This window comes from Ahaetulla prasina, chromosome 7 (genome assembly GCF_028640845.1).
Source record: "Ahaetulla prasina isolate Xishuangbanna chromosome 7, ASM2864084v1, whole genome shotgun sequence".
In the NCBI taxonomy this organism is placed as follows: domain Eukaryota; kingdom Metazoa; phylum Chordata; class Lepidosauria; order Squamata; family Colubridae; genus Ahaetulla; species Ahaetulla prasina.
The window spans coordinates 25,505,344-25,525,486 of record NC_080545.1 but is presented as its reverse complement, the minus strand read 5'-3'; the positions used below and the strand labels follow the sequence as shown (position 1 = coordinate 25,525,486).

Here is a 20,143-nt window from a genome sequence, read left to right as displayed (position 1 = left end):
AATGAGGACCCAGATTGTTGGGGGGGCAATAAGTTGACTTTGTAAAAATATACAAATAGAATGAGACTATTGCCTTATACACTGTAAGCCGCCCTGAGTCTTCGGAGAAGGGCGGGGTATAAATGTAAACAAAAAAAAAAAGGATTGAAAAGTAAAAAAGCTATACAAGAGGCACCCGTGCCAAAGAATCAGACCAAGCTGAAGTCGTTCCTGGGGTTGCTGAATTTCTACAGCATCTTCGTCAAAAACAAAGCTATGGTTGCAGAAGCCCTCCACAAACTGCTGGCTAAGCAGTCCCCATGGATTTGGGGGCACAGAGAAGCTGCTGTGTTTCAAGCAGTCAAGTGGCTGCTTTCTGCCATCAACTTCTTGATCCAATACAATGACACATTGCCCATCATGGTGGTTTGCAATGCCTCTCCTTTTGGTGTGGGGGCAGTTTTCAGCCACTGGCTCCCAAATGGAACCGAAGCCTTGGTAGCTTACTTATCAGAGAACTCTCTCTAGCACTAAGAGGAACTACAGCCAGCTGGACAGGAAAGCACTCGCTGCAGTTGCCAGGGTCAAGAGGTTTCACGAATATTTGTTTGGGATTTTGAGTTGGTGACCAACCACATGCCACTATTGGGACTCTTGGCTGGGGATCGTCCAACTACTGTGGCCCTAGGTTCACACGGTGGGCCATTTTCCTTTTGGCGTACAACTACAAACTCTCCCACCAGCCTGGAAAAACTATGGGGCACGCTGATGCCCTTAGCTGTTTTCCTCTGCCTGAACTGTTGGATGATCCTACATGGACAAACCAGTTCTGCTTATTGACTGTCTTGATACCAGATTTGTGACTTCTGCCAAAGTGGCCAAGCACTCAGCTAAAAATGTTTAAAATTCTTTTGAACTGGATGTGGAGGGGATGGCCAAAAGGCCCGGTGGGTGCCGAATTTGCACCATTTATTAATAAGCAACACAAAATATCTGCTCAAGCGGGGTGTTTACTGTGGGGCGATCAGGTAATCATACCCCCAAGTTTGCGAAAGGCTATCCTAAGGATGTTACATGAGGGCCATCTGGGGATTGTCTGGATGAAAGCCCTAGCACGAAGCTTTGTATGGTGGCCCAAAATGGACCAGGAGATACAGAAGTGGGTAGCTACTTGCCAATCGTGCCAGGAGTCATAGCCAGCACCCCCGAAGGCACTAGCCTTAGAGTGGGAACGACCCCAAGTCTAGAGTCCACATCAACTTCACAGGGCCATTTCATGGCCAAATATTCCTAGTGGTCGTAGATGCCTACTCTAAATGGCTGGAGATTATTTTAATGGGCACAACCACTGCCTACGCAGTCATCAAGGTTCTCCAAAAGTTGTTCACCACCCACAGCCTACCCAATGTAGTCGTGTTGGATAATGGCCCACAATTTACTGCCACCCAATTTGAGGGTTTCTTGGCAGGCCAGGGCATACAACACACTCTCTTGGCACCCTTTCATCCAGCCAGTAATGGTATGGTTGAAAGAATGGTAAGATCTGTCAAGGAGGCATAAGAAAGACTAGGGTCTGGTAATTGGCAGGGCAGGGTGGACAAATTCCTCTTGTACCAGCATATAACGCCCAGCACAACAACAAGGAGAAGCCTGGCCGAATTCCTAATGGGTCGCCGGCTCCAATCTGTCCTAGACCGGTTTCACCTAAACTATTCCCCAGAAACAACAAAAGAGCCAACCAACCGCACCAGGTCCTTTAGCATCGGGGACCTGGTGTTCACAAAATTTTTTGCCAAGAGTCCCTTATGGCTACCAGGAAAGAAAAAACAAATAACTGGACCTAAATCATACATCATAAGATTAGATGATGGGCGGCAATGGAGGTGGCACATAGATCAAATCTGCAGCCAAATCTGCAGCCATATCTGCGCTAACTCTGATAACCATGAAAACGCCGAACTAAAATGTACTCCCTCCTTAGCAGATTCAAGCCTAATGAAGACAGAGTACACACCTGAAGAACTGGGAATCCAGTGCAGCGAACCGGCTCCAGTCCAGACCCAGGCCACTCACATAGGGTTCCAGGAGTTTCCATGGGTAGACCAACACTACCTCTCAGGCCACTGCCACCACACCAACTGAGCTGCGCAAGTTCAAAAGGACCTGTAAACATCCTGCCTACTTGCACTTATATGCAGATTGCTTTGTTCCAACTAAGAAGGGAGGGGTGTTAGATAGTGACAGTTTGCATAGTTTTCTGTCTGGTCCATTGTTTGAGCGGGAAGAATACTCAAGCGTGATTGGCTGAACTCTCTGACATCTTCCTATATAAGGTCAAGCTGTCAGAGAGGCTAGCTGTTGGATTGTACATAGTTCATCATATAAAGAGTTGTTGTTGAAGCCTGCCTCCAGTCTATTCCTTCCCCTGATCTAATAAGTATTTTGGTTCAAGTACATGCAACTCTTCAGAATATGATTTCCATTGTACATTAAGATACAGGGAGCACCAAACATTTAAATAAAATTGCACACATTTTCTAATAGTGAAATGTTTATAACCTAAGCCCTCACTCAGAAATATCAAGTGGTATGTTTATATATTCAAGAACCAAGGCCACAGATAGAACTTTGAAAGATAGTACTGCAATTTAATCATTCCATGAGGAAAATTTTGTATCGCTCAGTAATTATATTTGGATGGTTTCTCTGATACAATTGCAATTATATGTCAAGAAAGAGTAGAAATTAACATTATGAATTCATAGTGAGCAAGAATTCTACTCTGCATGAGCTGATATAGGCATCTGAGACAAACTATGATTATGAACAATTGTAATCAAAATGTGCATCCCAATGTCGCAGTACAAACTCTGACCTTTTGTATCCTGATGTTAGGCACATGTACAGGGCTAGCACATCACATAAATGGCATGTATTTTTTCATTTAAACTTTTATCATACACATGGATATAAACATGTATAGTACATGGATGTTTATGTGTACAGTATAGATTTCTAATATGTTAAGGATCTAGTACAAGTTTCTAAATCGCAGGGGATCCTATGTACAGGTCTAGAGGAGATTCTCCACCTCAGATCTTCTTTTTCGCTATAATATAGAAGACAGCATAAATCAGTGACAAGAACATGACACAAGGATAGTTCCAACCAGTGTAGCCTCATTTTACCTTCAATATGATGAAGCTGAACATTAGGTCATCAATGCAGACTTTCAGGAGGGTTCACTGCATTGCGTATTTGAGCAAAGGAGCCCTTCTGAGCAACATATCAAGGTCCTACTTCTAAGCAGCAAAGTTGAGATAATGATTACATACTACTTCTGCACATCTGCATATATATATAGGAGCCACTGTTACACAAGTGGATTAGTCATGTTTGGATAGACCAGCCCTGCTGATATTACTGTACAGCAAGAGCAAGCACTTGTAGTACTGATTTAATCAGACTAATATTTTAAATTTATTATTCATCAAAAGCAGTTCTTACAACATCTGACCTTTATTTTTGTTTTAATAGTCTTAAATACACAATAAATATATTTTATTAGCACTTAATTAGAAAGAACAACCAATTATAGTACACACAGAAAGAGACACACATCCATGCATATATGTATACAGAATTTTACACTGAAATTTCAAGAAAGGATGCATATTTCATGATAAACATTCATTCATATTCTGTGTCTGTTACCATTCATAAATCTCAAATAACAACAGGTCTTCAGTCCCCTGAATATTGAGGCCATAAATGTTTCTTTCCAAAAGTGAAAAGTAAATATCTTTGCAGTAAAAGGACTCAGAGAATATACTGCCTTTTATAATATAATATTTTCTCTGGAAGGAAGGGAAGACCAGATAATCTCTCTCAATATTCTTCAGTACTAGTTTTATATCATTCCCCCCTCCTCATTCTTTATTTGGTTTATATTTTTATATGGTGCTTACTTTTAAATTACATTTTATTAGTTTCTTAAATCCTGCTGATGAACAAACACAGCACATGTACACATAGTTTGGGTCGGTTTTAGTTTTTGACTTAGTGAATTTTATTTCTATTGTCACTGTTCCAAAGGCAGCTGCTATGCTTAAGAGCTTAACATGCTAAAGGATGCTCTACTGCCATGACTAAAAATTGTTGCATGTGCTCTTTATCATCTAGTCATTGAGTAGTGCTGCAGCAAGGTAATATTTCACTTTGCTTTCATTACGGAAGGTCTCTTTTACATACCCACATGTCTTTCTTGAGAATATGTTGCCAAATGCTACATTCTTAACTTATATAAGAATCAACTATGATAGACATGGCCAGTTAACCACCACTTGGCTATCAATCTATAAGAAAAAGAAAGCATGAAATGGCTAATTATGTCAGTCCCCTCTTACTACTGCTTATATCATAGGTATTGCTGCTTATAAAATAGATACAAAATCTATGTACCTGTATTATCTATCGCTTTCTGGATAATCATCTTGGTTATATAGGATGTTGAGGATATCTCCCACAGTAGTAGTTCCTGGAGCGAATATAAGAAGATCTAGAGGAGCAAATATATTTTACAAATTTCCTCTAGTAGTCAGAAGTTTCAAAAGCTTATGAAGTTTAAACCAGAAAAGAACACCACTGCTGTAATAAATTAAGAACCGAGGTGGTGCGGTTAGTTGCAGCACTGCAAGCTACTTCAGCTGACTTCTAGCTGCAGTTTAGCAGTTCAAATCTCACCGGCTCAAGGTTGACTTAGCCTTCCATCCTTCCGAGGTGGGTAAAATGAGGACCCAGATTGTTGGGGGGAATATGCTGACTTAAAGAGGGCTGTAAAAGGATTATGAAGCAGTACATAAGTCTAAGTGGTATTGCTATTATACTTCCCTTATCAAAACTTTGAACATATCTGAGATAGCTTTTTGGATCTAAGCTATTGCCAAAAGTGAATGACCCAAGGTCCTCTTCCAGCACTTGATGCACATCACTGAAAATTAGCAGTGAAATGACTACACAGTCAAGAACAAGGATAAAAGGATAGCCCCAACCTAATCCAAAACCATGTCACTTAAAATCAGCAGTACAGTTCTGGGCAAACATTTGTGTTGCAATTGAGATGGGAATGGAAGGACCCTCCATTCACATACCTAAAAGGAGTAAAAAATTTCCACCTTGTTCTTCAGGTAATGTCATAATGACCACCTGTGATGCTCAAGAAAGTGTCAGGCACAAAGAATCAGCACCTTTTATTAAGTTATAGTCAAGATTTACTGCTCAAGCCTATCTACAAGAATCTAATCAACTAATCAATATTCAATTCTAAATTAAATTAAATAAGGGACATGGTGGCTCAGTGGCTAAGATGTTGAGCTTATCGATCGAAAGGTCGGCAGTTAAGCAGTCCAAATCCCTAGTGCCACATAACGGGGTGAGCTCCCATTACTTGTCCCAGCTTCTGCCAACCTAGCAGTTTGAAAGCACATAAAAATACAAGTAGAAAAATAGGGACCACCTTTGGTGAGAAGGTAACAGCATTCCGTGCACCTTTGGCGTTTAGTCCTACCAGCCACATGACCACGGAGACGTCTTCAGACACCACTGGCTTTTCAGCTTTGAAACGGAGATAAGCACCGCCCCCCAGTCGGGAACGACTAGCACATATGTGCGAGGGGAACCTTTATCTTAAGGATCAAAGATTCTAGGCTGATGAGTCACTGAACCCCTCCTCCCCGGTCTTCCTGTTCTTTTACAGAAAAGCAATAGGCAGAGCTGAAGTCTCCAGCCTCTCTAAAGTTGACCATTCTTGTCTTACACTGCTTTAGTAATCTTCCCACATTCAGGTGAAAAGTAAAAATAAATAATTTCCTCCATAAATCACTGATCTTCATTATTTTAATCACAGGTCTCTCTACAATAGCAAGCTGCAACAACAGCAAAAGACTTAATTACAGCCTTTAGACCAGAAAACATTACACATATACCTAAAATTATTGATAAGACTAAACTGAGAAATAACTGAGATAGATCTTGCAAAGCTGGAATAAAATGTGCTCCCTCTGAATGGAAGAATATTCAGACACTGAGTTCCTGAGTTGATATGAGAAATGTACTCTTAGATGAAAGGGCAAGAACTGTACTCCAAAATACGTATGAGTTTACACTTGCTCTATTAAAGTTCTATTAATTTGCCATTTATACATCCAATCATTGAAATTCAAAAATTAGAACTGGGTGGTTTTTTTTTGATAATCCAACAAAAGAAATGCCCTCAATACCCTTCTCACTCTCACCTGGAAAACAGACAACATTATTACATCATCTGAATTTAACAAGGCTGGAATGGCACACTCTGCTAATATTGGAGAGTAATGAAAAGGAGACATGAGAGCCTAAATTATTGAATTAACATAAAAATGGAAAAATAGGGGGTTAGGAAACACCCCTTGCTTACTCCTTTTTGAATGGAAACAAACAAAGGTACCACTGGGGGAATCATCTGAGTCAGTTATTAGAATAAAGAGTCCGAATTAAAAGGAGTGATTTTTATCCGCTGAGAATCCGTGTAATTTTTGCCACAGCCTGTCCCTTGGAATCAAATCAAAAGCCGATCTGAAATCCACAAAGGCTGCAAAAAAGAGAGTCTTTGAGTAGCGAGGTGTAGTTCTCAGCTAAATAACACTGGGCAGTGGCCCAATGTTGAACAATCTCCTCTAAATCCCACTTGCTCATCAGCAAGAATATTCTGACTTTTGATCCAATGCAATAATGTTAAATAAAGATATTTTGCATATATCTTGCTTATTGTATTAAGCAAGCTAATGGATCTGTAATTAGCAGAGTTAAATCTATTGTTTTATTCTTTATTCTTATAAAAAGGATTGACTATAGCCTCATTCCACTCAGAAGGAAAACATGCTATCAAGTTATTATGCGTACATAGGACAGCTCAGCACATGGACTCACCTGTATTTATTTGCCTTTAGTAACTCTGGAGGGACAGCATCATCTCCATGAGATTTCAATTGTGCAATGAGATCTTTAACCTCAGCTGTAGACCTAGATGGCTATTTGAGAGGTACATGATAGTACAATAACCACTTCTGGGTTATTTAATAATTCTAAACTGATAAAGCTTTGAAAGTAATTCTTCCAAATATCTGCAGCTATCTGGAAGACAGCACTGAGTGACTGCCCATAGGAGAGAGCAGTTAACTAGGCATTAGAATAAGCAGGAATCATAAGCTTCTGTAGCTTCTGTAATTAATCTCCCTAGATCCTTTCTCAATGCTAGCTCTTTCTTAGATTTTAAAAGAATATTCTCTGAGCATTGAAAGGAACCTAATTAGTTGCCAGATCGAAAAGTATCAGCTGCAGTGAGAAGGGCATTTTTTACTTCATAACAATCTATATCCAATCAAAGTTTGGATCTCACATAAGAGGGGCTAAAGGAAGTTGATGGGAATCTAGTCAGTGGGGCAGAGTGATCTCAGTTCTCCATATAACAGAAACATGCCAGCTAAAATTAATCTCAGTGTTGAATTAAATAATTGACAAATAATCGCCATTTTGGTAATCAAATGTGTTTATTTCAGTTTTAAATGTAATTTTATATCAGGAGGCTTTTGTGGCCCACTAATGCCATCGAATAACAGCTTACAATACCCTTAAACTGCAAGATCAAAATTTTCACATCTCTACGGTATACAATTAGGAGACTGCCACAAAAGGCAAGCCAATTCAGGCTATATATTTGCAACTATTTTCACATGGCAGAACAAATATAGAACTGTGGGAACAAAGGCTCTGAGAATGTGCCAAAGACAAAGCTTGTACAGATGAGAGAAAAGGCTCCTTTCTTTTTTCAAAACCAAAATGCAAAGAATACCTCAGAAATAACTGTAAATCCACTATCAGTGTTTGGACAGGAGGGAAAGGAAAGCAAGCCTGATATATTAAACACCGAAAAGGTGGGGGTGGGTGGACTCTACATTGAATTTCTTTTTTTTAAAAAGAAAAAAAATCACCACAACAATATAATTGTAATGAAGAATATTCCATCCTTGTCAAACTTGTGTGTGTGATTTCTTCATTAAGAGCGGGACAGATAATGACAGTGATAAATAAGGCCTTTGGGTCTTCTGCACTGGTGGAAGTTGATTGCATGGATTACAGGACATAAGAAATAAGCATTTTTTAAAAATGAATTCCTGTGCTAAGCAAAATTATAGGAATTTGGAGCTTCCAAAAGCTGACTTCATGCTGTGCAAGCTGAACTGGTTTGATCTGTATAGCATGAAGATGACTTGCATAAGACAAAGACAACCGTATATCTACTCCTGTTACACCTAGCTTTCAGAGCAAAGGGCAAATATTTTCATCTTGATAATTTTCCAAAGATTCTTCTGTTAACCCCAGAAATGGTTGACTATTTAAATTTTTACTCTGAACCATATAACCAGAGCTCTCCAATCCCCAAATCCTCTAATGGAGCATGTCAAAGTAAAACAAATGGAAACTATGGAGTCCTGTAAGGATTAGACTAAATCCAATTAAAAAAGAAAAGAAAGAAAATAGTCAAGACGAGCTTGGTTTACTGAGAATTGGGTCAAATGCTTGCAATAACCACTATAATGTCTATAAACCTAAATTTTAAGGAAATTGATGGCTATTATTCTATTCCCCAAATGCCAGTAATTATTATTTGACAATAATCATATATGTTTACTCCTGAAGCATTATTATAGAATCAGTACCGCAACACTAGTATTTTAGACATGTTTTTTTTTTCAGAAGCAAATTATATCTTGTTCAAAGAAAAAGTCCAAAAATTTAGCCTAAACGAAAATATGGAAAGTTTTAAAATTTTAATTTTTTTAAAGGAGATAGTGTCCAAGTTTAAATAAATAAATTATTTGAGGTTCGCATACTGGAAAAATATGCCCTCCACACTTAGTTTCACATAATTAATCAGGACTGAGCAATAAAAAAGAGCAAATTATGTATTATGCTTACAAAATGCAATGGATAGCTAATGTACAAATTACAGCTGCAATCTTATAGCAAGTTATTAACTGTGCATAACTGATAGGATTGTGTCTTGAGATTTAATTGTACTCCTTCAACTGTGCAAATGTGCACAATTGTTTGCCTTCTCTGAATACTTTAAGTTGGACTTAAATTGATATTATAGGCTCCTATTGTGAAAGTGAACACTTTAGTATTATAAATACTAAAGGATGGTTGTTGGTAGGTCCCTTCCTGCAATGTTCAGATATCTCACTTGTGCTGTTTAATTCTTATTAGCTTATGGTGCAAGTTTGAAGAAGAAATGATTATACTTATTTTCATTTTTAAATTCACATCTGCTGCATATGTGATAGTCTTGTGACATAAGCTAAATTTTGTTTCAGAAAAGAAATATCTATAGCTTTGCAGAAACCTGAGGTGCTATGTTAAATTATCATATAAAACAGAAAAATGGGTCACAATGTTTAATTAGTTTTTTCCTTCCATTTGTGAGTAATTCTCAGAAACTGCTAGGACAAATCCCTGCAGTTTTCTTTGCCGGGTTTTTCAGAAATGGTTTGCCATTACCTCCTTCCTGAGATTCGGTGAAAGTCACTGCTGTTGTACATAAACCAGGATTACAATTCAGTTTTTCAGTTACTAATCCGATACCTATATCACTATACCAAACTAGGGAGAGGGATTGAGATTGAGATTGACAGATCCTTAATACAATATTAAGGATGATATTTTTGAATTTGATCAACAATCACTGAGGCTCATGAAAAAGCTAGAAAAAGAAAAGTGAAGTTTCCAATAGTCTTCAAAGCCCACCATTACTTAGTACTTAGCCATGCTATTCAATTGGCCAATTGCCAGAAAGGGAAAATAACTCTTTCTAGAATACAGAAACAGAAATCATCCTTTATTAATTCTCCACTCACCATTAGTTACCTCAGGATTTTTGTTCTTCATGAAGTACATTTTTCCATGTTTTGCCACCTAAGAATGCTCTTCACCAATTAAAATACCATGTTTCAGTTTACTGTAGCCTGATCCCGGTAGTTATTTGGCTATTTTTCAGACAGTCTTCAGCTAAATCCATGCTCACATTGCACTCTAATAGCGTCTGTCCCTCTCTTTACAGAAGTGTGTTAAAATAACTCATATAGAAGGTTGCTGATAAACAAAAAGCCAGGCAAAAACACAATTTTTAAAAAACATTCTTATCCTTGTATTCTTGAGCTGGTTTTCCCCTTGGGCTTAAAAGAAAGAAAAAGTCCAGTAGTGCACCTATTAATTATTTTAACAGTCACCTGAGATACAAGGGTATCACCCTCAGTTCTCAACTAAGATCTATTTACTCATAGCTGTTTGAAAAATGGAAGTAAAATCCTTCTATATCAGGTGTCTGGAAAAATAGTGAAACTAGGACCCGCTGGAATTTTTTTTATTTGTATGCAGTTAGGAACAAGTCAAGACCTTAAAACACTGACCTACAGAGGTGCTCAGGGACATTAAATTGGCAATGCAGAAGTTATAGATACTAAGGAAACTGCTGGGTTTTTTGCTCCTTTATAAATTTATTCTGTTCCTTAAATTCATTCAAGATCTCTCACAATCATATGCAAGACTTGTTAGCAGTGGTGGGACACAGTTGTTCTCTCAGACTCAGGCAAACTGGTAGCGGCAACTGCAGGAGGCTCCACTCACCTACACAGACATAATGTGTGAGCACTACGCATGTGCAGAAGGCCACACATGCTCACATTTGCAAACCGGTGGGGAAGTAAGTGTTGGAATATAGATAATTTTGGATAAGCCCAATAGTGGTTAGGAACAGAAAAGGAACAGAAAAGACTGTAGTGTCTTGAATTAAGTATATCACTATTTCCAGATAGAGATGTAAAAGAAGGCTCAGTGGCACAGTGCTTAGAGTGCAGTACTGTAGGCCACTTCTGCTGACTGCTGGCTGCCTGCAATTTGGCAGTTCAAATCTCACCAGGCTCAAGGTTGATTCAGCCTTCCATCCTTCTGAGGTGGATAAAATGAGGACCCAAATTGTTGGGGGCAATATGCTGACCCCTTAGAGCTGGCTGTAAATCATTGTAAAGCAGTATGTAAGTCTAAATGCTATTGCTATTTATTTATTTATTTATAATTTAATTTCTATACCGCCCTTCTCCCGAAGGACTCAGGGTGCTTTACAGCCATATTAAAACACAGAATATAAATAGCAAATTTAAAAAGGAATTAAAAACAAATATTTAGTAGGCCAAATTAACTAAAACGGTCATTAGACCAACATAAAACCCATTTAAAATTATAATTAAAAAACACTTAAAATCCACTTAGGCTAGTCCCGCACGATGAAATAATAAAATCTTCAGTTCACATTTGAAGGTACGGAGGTCGGGGAGTTGACGTAACCCCGGAGGCAACTCATTCCAAAGGGCCGGTGCTGCCACAGAGAAGGTTCTCCCCCTGGAGGCCGCCAACTGACATTGTTTGGCCAACAGCACCCTGAGGAGGCCCACTCTGTGGGAGCGCACAGGTCGTTGGGAGGCTATCGGTGGCAGAAGGCGGTCTCGTAGATAGCCCGGTCCTAAGCCATGGAGCGTTTTAAAGGTGGTCACTAACACCTTGAATTGCACCCGGAAGGCTACCGGCAGCCAGTGCAGGCCACGCAGAATAGGTGTTATATGGGAGCAACGCGGTGCTCCCTCTATCACCCGCGCAGCCACATTCTGGACTAGCTGGAGCCTCCTGGTGCTCTTCAAGGGGAGCCCCATGTAGAGAGCATTGCAATAATCCAGGCGGGAGGTAACGAGGGTGTGAGTGACCGTGCGTAAAGAGTCCCGGCCAAGGAAGAGGTGCAACTGGCGAATCAGGCAAACCTGATAAAATGCTCCCCTGGCGACGGCAGTCAAACGTTCTTCTAAGGACAGCCGATCATCCAGGAGAATGCCCAAGTTGCGCACCCTCCCCCTGGGGGCCAATACTTCACCCACAACAGTCAGCGAAGGTGTAAGCTGACTGTACCAGGACGCCAGAACCCACAGCCAGTCTGTCTTGGAGGGGTTGAGCTGGAGCCTGTTCCTCCCCATCCAGACCCGCTATCTAGGACAACTCACCACAGCCAACTCGCCATGGAACAATTTGCCATGGGACAATTCAACACTGTGTTAATCATTTCATTCAATCACTTTTATTATTGGTGACCATGTTTTTGTCAAAATTATTGTGAGTCTTGTATTCCTGGATTGACTTTATTTTTTTATTATTGGCCACAGTCCCGTTGAAATTATTTTAACTTTTGTATTTGTTGAATCGTCCTGTGGCAAGTTGTCCCATGGAAAGTTGGCCGTGGCGAGCTGTCCTGTGGCAAGTTGATGAGTGTTCCCATTCTGTAAAAGAAACACAGGGCATATTTTGAAAGGAATAAATCCACAGGTTTTCTCAAAATGAGTTGTAGACAGCCTTGTCAAATGAAATCTGATAGCGTTTCTCTTTCCCTGATCAAAAAATGTGCACAAAAATATTTGTTTGTAAGAGGCATCTGGTTGTTTAAAAACCCACAATGGAACAGAAGACAGGCATGAACAGCAAAAGAATTCAGGACAGGAAAAAAGAAAATATTAAATCAGGCAAGTCCCCCATTCTTGGAATTTGCGAGCACAATTTTAAATCTGTAAACATTTGCTTTGCAATTAAGGGCAAATTGATATGAATATTTGACACAGAGTCCCCTGTAAATGGTAAAGAATTATAGGTGGTTTTATGCATTCTCAAGCTATAGTAAAGCTGTGTATGCTTTTTTCTAAAACCTGATTTCTGCAAACATTTTATACAGTTTCTATTCTCTTCAAAACAGGAGTCATCTAATGAAATCATCGTATCCATTATTTGACCTAGCATGTAGGTCACTCTTTATTTTCTCCATTAGGGCTAAAGGGTGTCCACAATTTACATCCCAGTTAGTATATCATTTAATAAAATTTTGAAGAATCTACTAGTAAAGTCTCTAAATGTAGGGGAGCTTCTCTTTGGTCTTTCAAATGCAACAATAATTGCTAGATTTCAGTTACAAAGATATGGTTTCAAAGTTTCTTCTATTAGAAATGGCTCTTGAACAGCCAAATTATTTTGCTATATCTGTCTGTGTGATCTCAGTATTATGGTTGCATTTTCTAATATTTTAATGACTTTGACTCTGTGCCAATAAATTGCCTACAGGGTTGCAGCAGGTAAGCATCATAAAATGGAAATATTTCATATTATAATACAGAGCCCTACTCAGGTAATGAACACAATTCATAATGACTATCAAGAAACCAACTACTGCCATCTGTCTGAATCCCCAGGACAAACAAGCATGATAAATTACTATATAGTAGATAAATACTTATACCTGCAGAAATTCACACAATAGCCATTTTCCTCAGCATAACATGATGTTCTTAGTATTTTTGAACTCTAAATTCACTAGGCTGAAAGTATTCATAATGTGCATTCTTTTACTGTATTTACTTCAAAATATAAGAAATCTTTGTGTGGATCACAACAAATTGTGGCAAGTTCTTAAAGAGATGGGCATACCAGACCATCTTATTTGTCTCTTGAGAAACCTGTATGCGGGTCAAGAAGCAACAGTGAGAACTGCACACGGAACCACTGATTGGTTCAAAATTGGGAAAGGAGTCCGGCAAGGCTGTATACTGTCACCCTGCCTATTTAACTTATATGTAGAGCACATTATGAGAAAGGCGGGGCTAGATGAATCAAAAGTTGGAATTAAGATTGCCGGGAGAAATATCAACAACCTCAGATATGCAGATAATACCACTCTAATGGCAGAAAGTGAAGAGGAACTAAAGAGCCTCTTGATACGGGTGAAGGAGGAGAGTGCAAAAGTTGGCTTGAAACTCAACATTAAGAAAACTAAGATCATGGCATCTGGCCCTCTCAATTCCTGGCAGATAGATGGGGAAGAAATGGAGGTAGTGACAGATTTTATTTTCCTGGGCTCTAAGATCACCATAGATGGGGACTGCAGCCAAGAAATTAAAAGACGCTTGCTCCTGGGGAGGAAAGCTATGGCAAATCTAGACAGTGTACTAAAAAGCAGAGACATCACCCTGCAGCTATGGTTTTCCCAGTTGCAATGTATGACTGTGAAAGTTGGACCATAAGAAAGGCTGAGTGCCAAAGAATTGAGGCTTTTGAATTATGGTGCTGGAGAAGACTCCTATGACTGCAAGGTGAAGAAACTGGTCAGTCCTAGAGGAGATCAACCCTGACTACTCTTTAGAAGGCCAGATCCTGAAGATGAAACTGAAATACTTTGGTCACCTAATGAGAAGGAAGGAGTCACTGGAGAAGAACCTAATGCTGGGAAAGATTGAGGGAAAAAGAAAAAGGGACGACAGAGAATGAAGTGGCTAGATGGAGTCACTGAAGCAGTTGGCGTGAGCTTACTGTAAATGGACTCCAGAGGATGGTAGTGGATAGGAAGGCCTGGAGGAACATTGTCCATGGGGTCGTGATAGGTCAGACACAACTTCTCAACTACTAACAACAACAACAACAACAACAACAACAACAACAACAACAATAAGAAACCTATTTCTATGTCTGAGGTTTCTTCTGCTCATTTGGCTGAATGAGCCAAATTTTAGAATTCTGTCCCTAAGGGGTAGCAGTAAAGCAAATATCACTATATTATCCTTGCTGGTAGTTGAAAAGCTTTTACCATTTCAATAACTCCAATATTGTTATATAAAATAATATTAACCTTGATCCAATTATTGTAAATTTAAGTGACGCTAATAATGCCATGCCTATTTTTAGATGCAACTCACTTTATAAAACATACAGGCTATATCACTACCGGTTTTTCTTTAAAAGCTATTTGAGGAAGACATAATTTGAATAAAATAAATTTATTTTAAAAAAACCAATTTGCCTTATTACTTGATAATCAGCTTTGAGTGGTGAAACAATTATAGTTAGAAAATTTTAGCCTCAACTGATTCAATTTTTTTTTTCATTTAAAACACAAATGATCAGACACAAATTATTTTGGGCAATTATGAAAAGACTTCGCTCCCTTGAAAAGTCCATAATGGTAGGAAAACGAAAGGAAAGTGAAGTGAAAAGGAGAATCAACAATAAGGTGAATGCATCTGATTATAGTAGTGATGGATGCACTGTTAGAAGACCTGAATGGCCATACAGAGGACACATCATCCTGGATGAGATCTATATAAATGGTTAACATTGGGTTTATAGCATACTCAACGATTTTATAGGAAAAGGCATGTTTCTAGTAGCAATGGGTTGTACTTTTGTTCAGACTGTGGTGAGTCAGATGTCTAGTCTGTTTATTTTACAAACCAGTACTCCAATTTTATGGCATTGTTATAGAAAAATAGAAGTTTGGCATGATTTTCTCCCCTGACTTCTAACCCATCCAACAACTAAGCTGTTCTCAGTATCAGAGAACCACTCTCAGAGGACTTATTTATCTATTTATTTTCTCAAATGTTTCATCATTTTACATGGGATTCTACCCTAACATAACATAATAACAGAGTTGGAAGGGACCTTGGAGGTCTTCTAGTCCAACCCCCTGCCCAGGCAGGAAACCCTACAAACAGCCATTCAGACAAATGGCTATCCAACATTTTCTTAAAAATTTCCAGTGTTGCAGCATTTACAACTTCTGCAGGCAAGTTGTTCCACTTATTGATTGTTCTAACTGTCAAGAAATTTCTCCTTAGTTCTAAGTTGCTTCTCTCTTTGATTAGTTTCCACCCATTGCTTCTTGTTCTACCTTCAGGTGCTTTGGAGAACAGCCCGACTCCCTCTTCTTTGTGGCAACCCCTGAGATATTGGAACACAGCTATCATGTCTCCCCTAGTCCTTCTTTTTATTAAACTAGACATACCCAGTTCCTGCAACCGTTCTTCATATGTTTTAGCCTCCAGTCCCCTAATCATCTTGGTTGCTCTTCTCTGCACTCTTTCTAGAGTCTCAACATCTTTTTTACATCGCAGCGACCAAAACTGAATGCAATATTTCAAGTATGGCCTTACGAAGGCATTATAAAGTGGTATTAACACTTCACGTGATCTTGATTCTATCCCTCTGTTTATGCAACCCAAAACTGTGTTGGCTTTTTGGGCAGCTGCTGCATGCTGCTGGCTCATATCTAAATGGTTGTCCACTAGGACTCCAAGATCCCTCTCACAGGTACTACTATTGAGCAAGGTACCACATATCCGGTACCTGTGCATTTTGTTTTTTTGGCCTAAATGTAGAACCTTACTTTTTTCACTGTTGAATTTCATTTTGTTAGATAGTGCCCAATGTTCAAATCTGTCAAGATTTTTCTGTATCTTGAGCCTATCTTCTGGAGTGTTGGCTATTCCTGCCAGCTTGGTGTCATCTGCAAATTTGATGAGTTCCCCATCTATCCCCTCATCCAAGTCATTGATGAAGATGTTGAAGAGTACTTGACCTAAAACAGAGCCTTGGAGTACTCCACTGCATACTTCCCTCCATGTGGATGTAATTCCATTGAGGACTACACGTTGAGTGCAGTTGGTCAGCCAGTTACAAATCCATCTGGTGGTGGTGCTGTCTAACCCACATTTTTCTACTTTATCTAGTAATAGGTTATGGTCTACTTTATCAAATGCTTTACTGAAGTCCAAGTAAATTATATCGACAGCATTCTTCTGGTCTACTAATTTTGTCACTTTGTCAAAGAATGAAATAAGATTGGTCTGACATGATCTGTTTTGACAAACCCATGTTGGCTTTTGGTTATTACTTTGTTTGCTTCTAGGTGTTCGGTGATTCGTTGCTTGATTATCTTTTCCAGAATCTTCCCTGGTATTGAGGTCAGGCTGATAGGTCTGTAGTTTCCTGGATCTGTTTTTTTTTTCCTTTTTTGAAGATGGTAACTACACCAGCTCTTTTCCAGTCCTCTGGCAGTTCCCCTGTGCTCCAGGATGTTTGAAAGATATAGCTCAGTGGTTCTGAGATCTCACCTGCCAGGTTCTCATCTTCAGAACCTTGGGGTGTAATCCATCCGGTCCTGGTGATTTGAACTCGTCTAGGGTAGACAGGTGTTCACTTACCATTTTTTTTCCTATTTTAACTTGTGTTCCTAATCTGTTTTTTGTGGTGCTGTTTTTGATAGGTTGGATTGTTTTTTCCTTTTGTGTAAAGACAGATGCAAAAAATGAGTTAAGTAGATCTGCTTTCTCCCTGTTGCTTGTCACCTTCTTGCCACTTTCTCCCAGCAATGGGCCAATTGTTTCCTTGACTTTTTTCTTGTTTTTAACATGTTGGAATAAGCTTTTTTTGTTATTTTTTACTTTTGTCGCTAGCCTTTGTTCGTTCTGAACCTTAGCTTTCCTCACTTCATCTTTACAGGTTCGGGCTATTTGCTGATATTCTGCCTTATTTATTTGCCCCTCCATTATCTTCATTATCCTAATCATACCCTAATCATACCCTAATTATCTTCATTATCACTGAGAAAGGTTTGGCAGACTTTTGCAATATGTGACTAGGGAAAATATATTTTCAGATCTTCAAGATGAAAAGGTGGCAGGAGGAATGTACCCCATTATAAGGATACTAGACAACCCGCGCCTTGCTGGGTCAATGTTACAAAGATATTTCCTTAGCTAAACAGAGAAACAGAATAATCATAGACAGGCAAAAATAAAGCAGTGGGATTGGGAGCGACTTCCTATTTTCTGCCAATTTCCCCATTGAATTTTCTTGTGGGAAGCTAGCAGGGAGCATCAAAATCCATCCTTCCTTCCTTCCTTCCTTCCTTCCTTCCTTCCTTCCTTCCCTTTCTCTTTTTTTTTTATTCCTTCCTCACTCTTCCCCCTTGTCTTACATATATGAATTATTACTTCCTGGACAAAGGAAGGTGCCAGGACAATTAAAATACCGTAGATGTGCAAATAAAGTTTTAACAATAAATATAGAATTCTAAGGGACAATGCATGATAGAAGTAAATGTTGGAGAAGCAGCCTGATGGTCCAAACCCACTGGAAGCAGGGGGGATTAAACACCAGTTTGCATCATTCCATAATATGGCTCAGTGGGCTTTTCATCTCTCTCAGTGGAAGCCTGATAAACGCAAATGCAATTCAACAACATTTTGTGGAGCAAATGTAACAAAACTGCAAAGGAAGACTCGAAAACATTAGATTTCAAATTTGTAGCAGCTGGCTGAGATGAACCCACATTTCCAGTAGCCTGGAAAGCTCCCTACTGTGTTTCGCTTGCTGTTGTCAAAAGCCAGATCTGTATATTTGCCAGAAGAGCCATGTAGTCCTATTTTGGTCTATGCTGAACTCAGAAGCACCTGAATTCCAAGAGCATATCTCTTCTTCCTTAGATAACAGATAACCCTGTATGCTGCCAGTGGTTTCTACATCGATGGCTCACATAATTCTCTTGCTCCGACCATTATTCACTAGTTGAGAAACAAACCTCAAAAGGAAAAATTGCTTCCTGGTTTTAAGCCAAGATTTTAATATTCAGGAGTCCCAGTCCTCATTCTTGGCTAAAATATAATTGAAGGCATAGTGCTCAAAAATCTTCACAAAACCTGAATAAGACAAGAATACACTGTATTCTGAACCAAAATTTATTATCTTCCCTGCTTCCCCAGATTTTTTGGAAATTATCTTTAGTAGCTAGCTTCAGTAGGAGACGCGGTGGCTCAGGGGCTAGGACGTTGAGCTTGTCGATCGAAAGGTTGGCAGCTCAGCGGTTCGAATCCCTAGTGCTGCCATGTAACAGGGTGAGCTCCCGTTACTTGTCCCAGTTTCTGCCAAGCTAGCAGTTTTGAAAGCACATAAAAATGCAAGTAGAAAAAATAGGGACCACCTTTGGTGGGAAGGTAACAGCATTCCGTGCGCTTTTGGTGTTAAGTCATGTCGGCCACGTGACCACAGAGAAGTCTTCAGACAGCGCTGGTTCTTCGGCTTTGAAATGGAGATGAGCACCACCCCCTAGAGTCGGCAACGACTAACACATATGTGCGAGGGGAACCTTTACCTTTAGCTAGCTTCAGTAGCTAAGGATTCATCAGAACCCAATGAATAATCCATTATAGCTAATTTACACAATTAATGCACCAAATCTTTGATATTATCACCTTGTTGCATTTTCGTATCTAAAGACTATTGGCCTTCACAATTTAAGGACTAATATTATATTATAATTTAGGCCATGTACTTATCTGTGTGTGAGTGACACATATGATGTCAAATTACGACTTTAACAGATTTTGTTATTTGTTATTATTCTATTTTAGAACTTTTAACTATTCCTTGAGTATTTTTAATTGTACTTGTTTTTGATTGTAATAAACATTTTACATTTTTTATATTCAATATTCAAGAGAAACCATGCAGACGAACTATAAATCCCTTTACTTCTTCTCAAATCTAAAGAAAAGCATATTAAGTCTATCATCATCTCTATTATTTTGATATTTTTATTTTCCTCTTTCCAAATATCTTATATACCAGAAGTATCATAGCTATCAAAACGATAGATGCAAGATGTATTCAATATAATTATTGTTCTCTTGTGATATATTCAGAACTATAAAAACAATCATCATCCATATTATGAAAAGGTGATAATCTGAGACTAATTCTGTAGTTAGTATTTATGAACTATCACCTATAAATCTTACTGACAGTTCTCCTAAGTATTTAAACTCTAAACCATTAGAAATTACACTATTTTTGCCTGTAGAGTAAAATGAAATTATCTCTCTGTTTTGGAGACTGAATGATTAATCTAATTCAGGGGTAGTCAACCTTTTTATACTTACCACCCACTTTTGTATCTCTGTTAGTAGTAAAATTTTCTAACCGCCCACCGGTTCCACAGTAATCCACCGTGTATCATCATCTGCGCATGCCTCTCATGCATCGTGGATTGGGTTTGCGGGGGGACCGCCGGCTACCAGCTCTGCTTGTCTGTTACAGCTGGCTGGTGTGGGGGGAGATGCGCAAGCTATTCTGGGATGACGCTCTTTTGTTTGCAGTTGCACTATAGCACCATTTAGTTTCACTTACGTAACGTGAACTAAACTTATGTGCG

At 39.0% G+C, this 20,143-nt stretch overlaps 1 protein-coding gene across 1 annotated transcript in view; it reads right to left on the bottom strand.

Annotated features, from left to right (window-relative positions):
• Positions 1-20,143, bottom strand: part of GRM8 (glutamate metabotropic receptor 8) — a 592,112-nt gene that overhangs the window by 559,583 nt on the left and 12,386 nt on the right. The gene's annotated exons all lie outside the window — the stretch shown is intronic.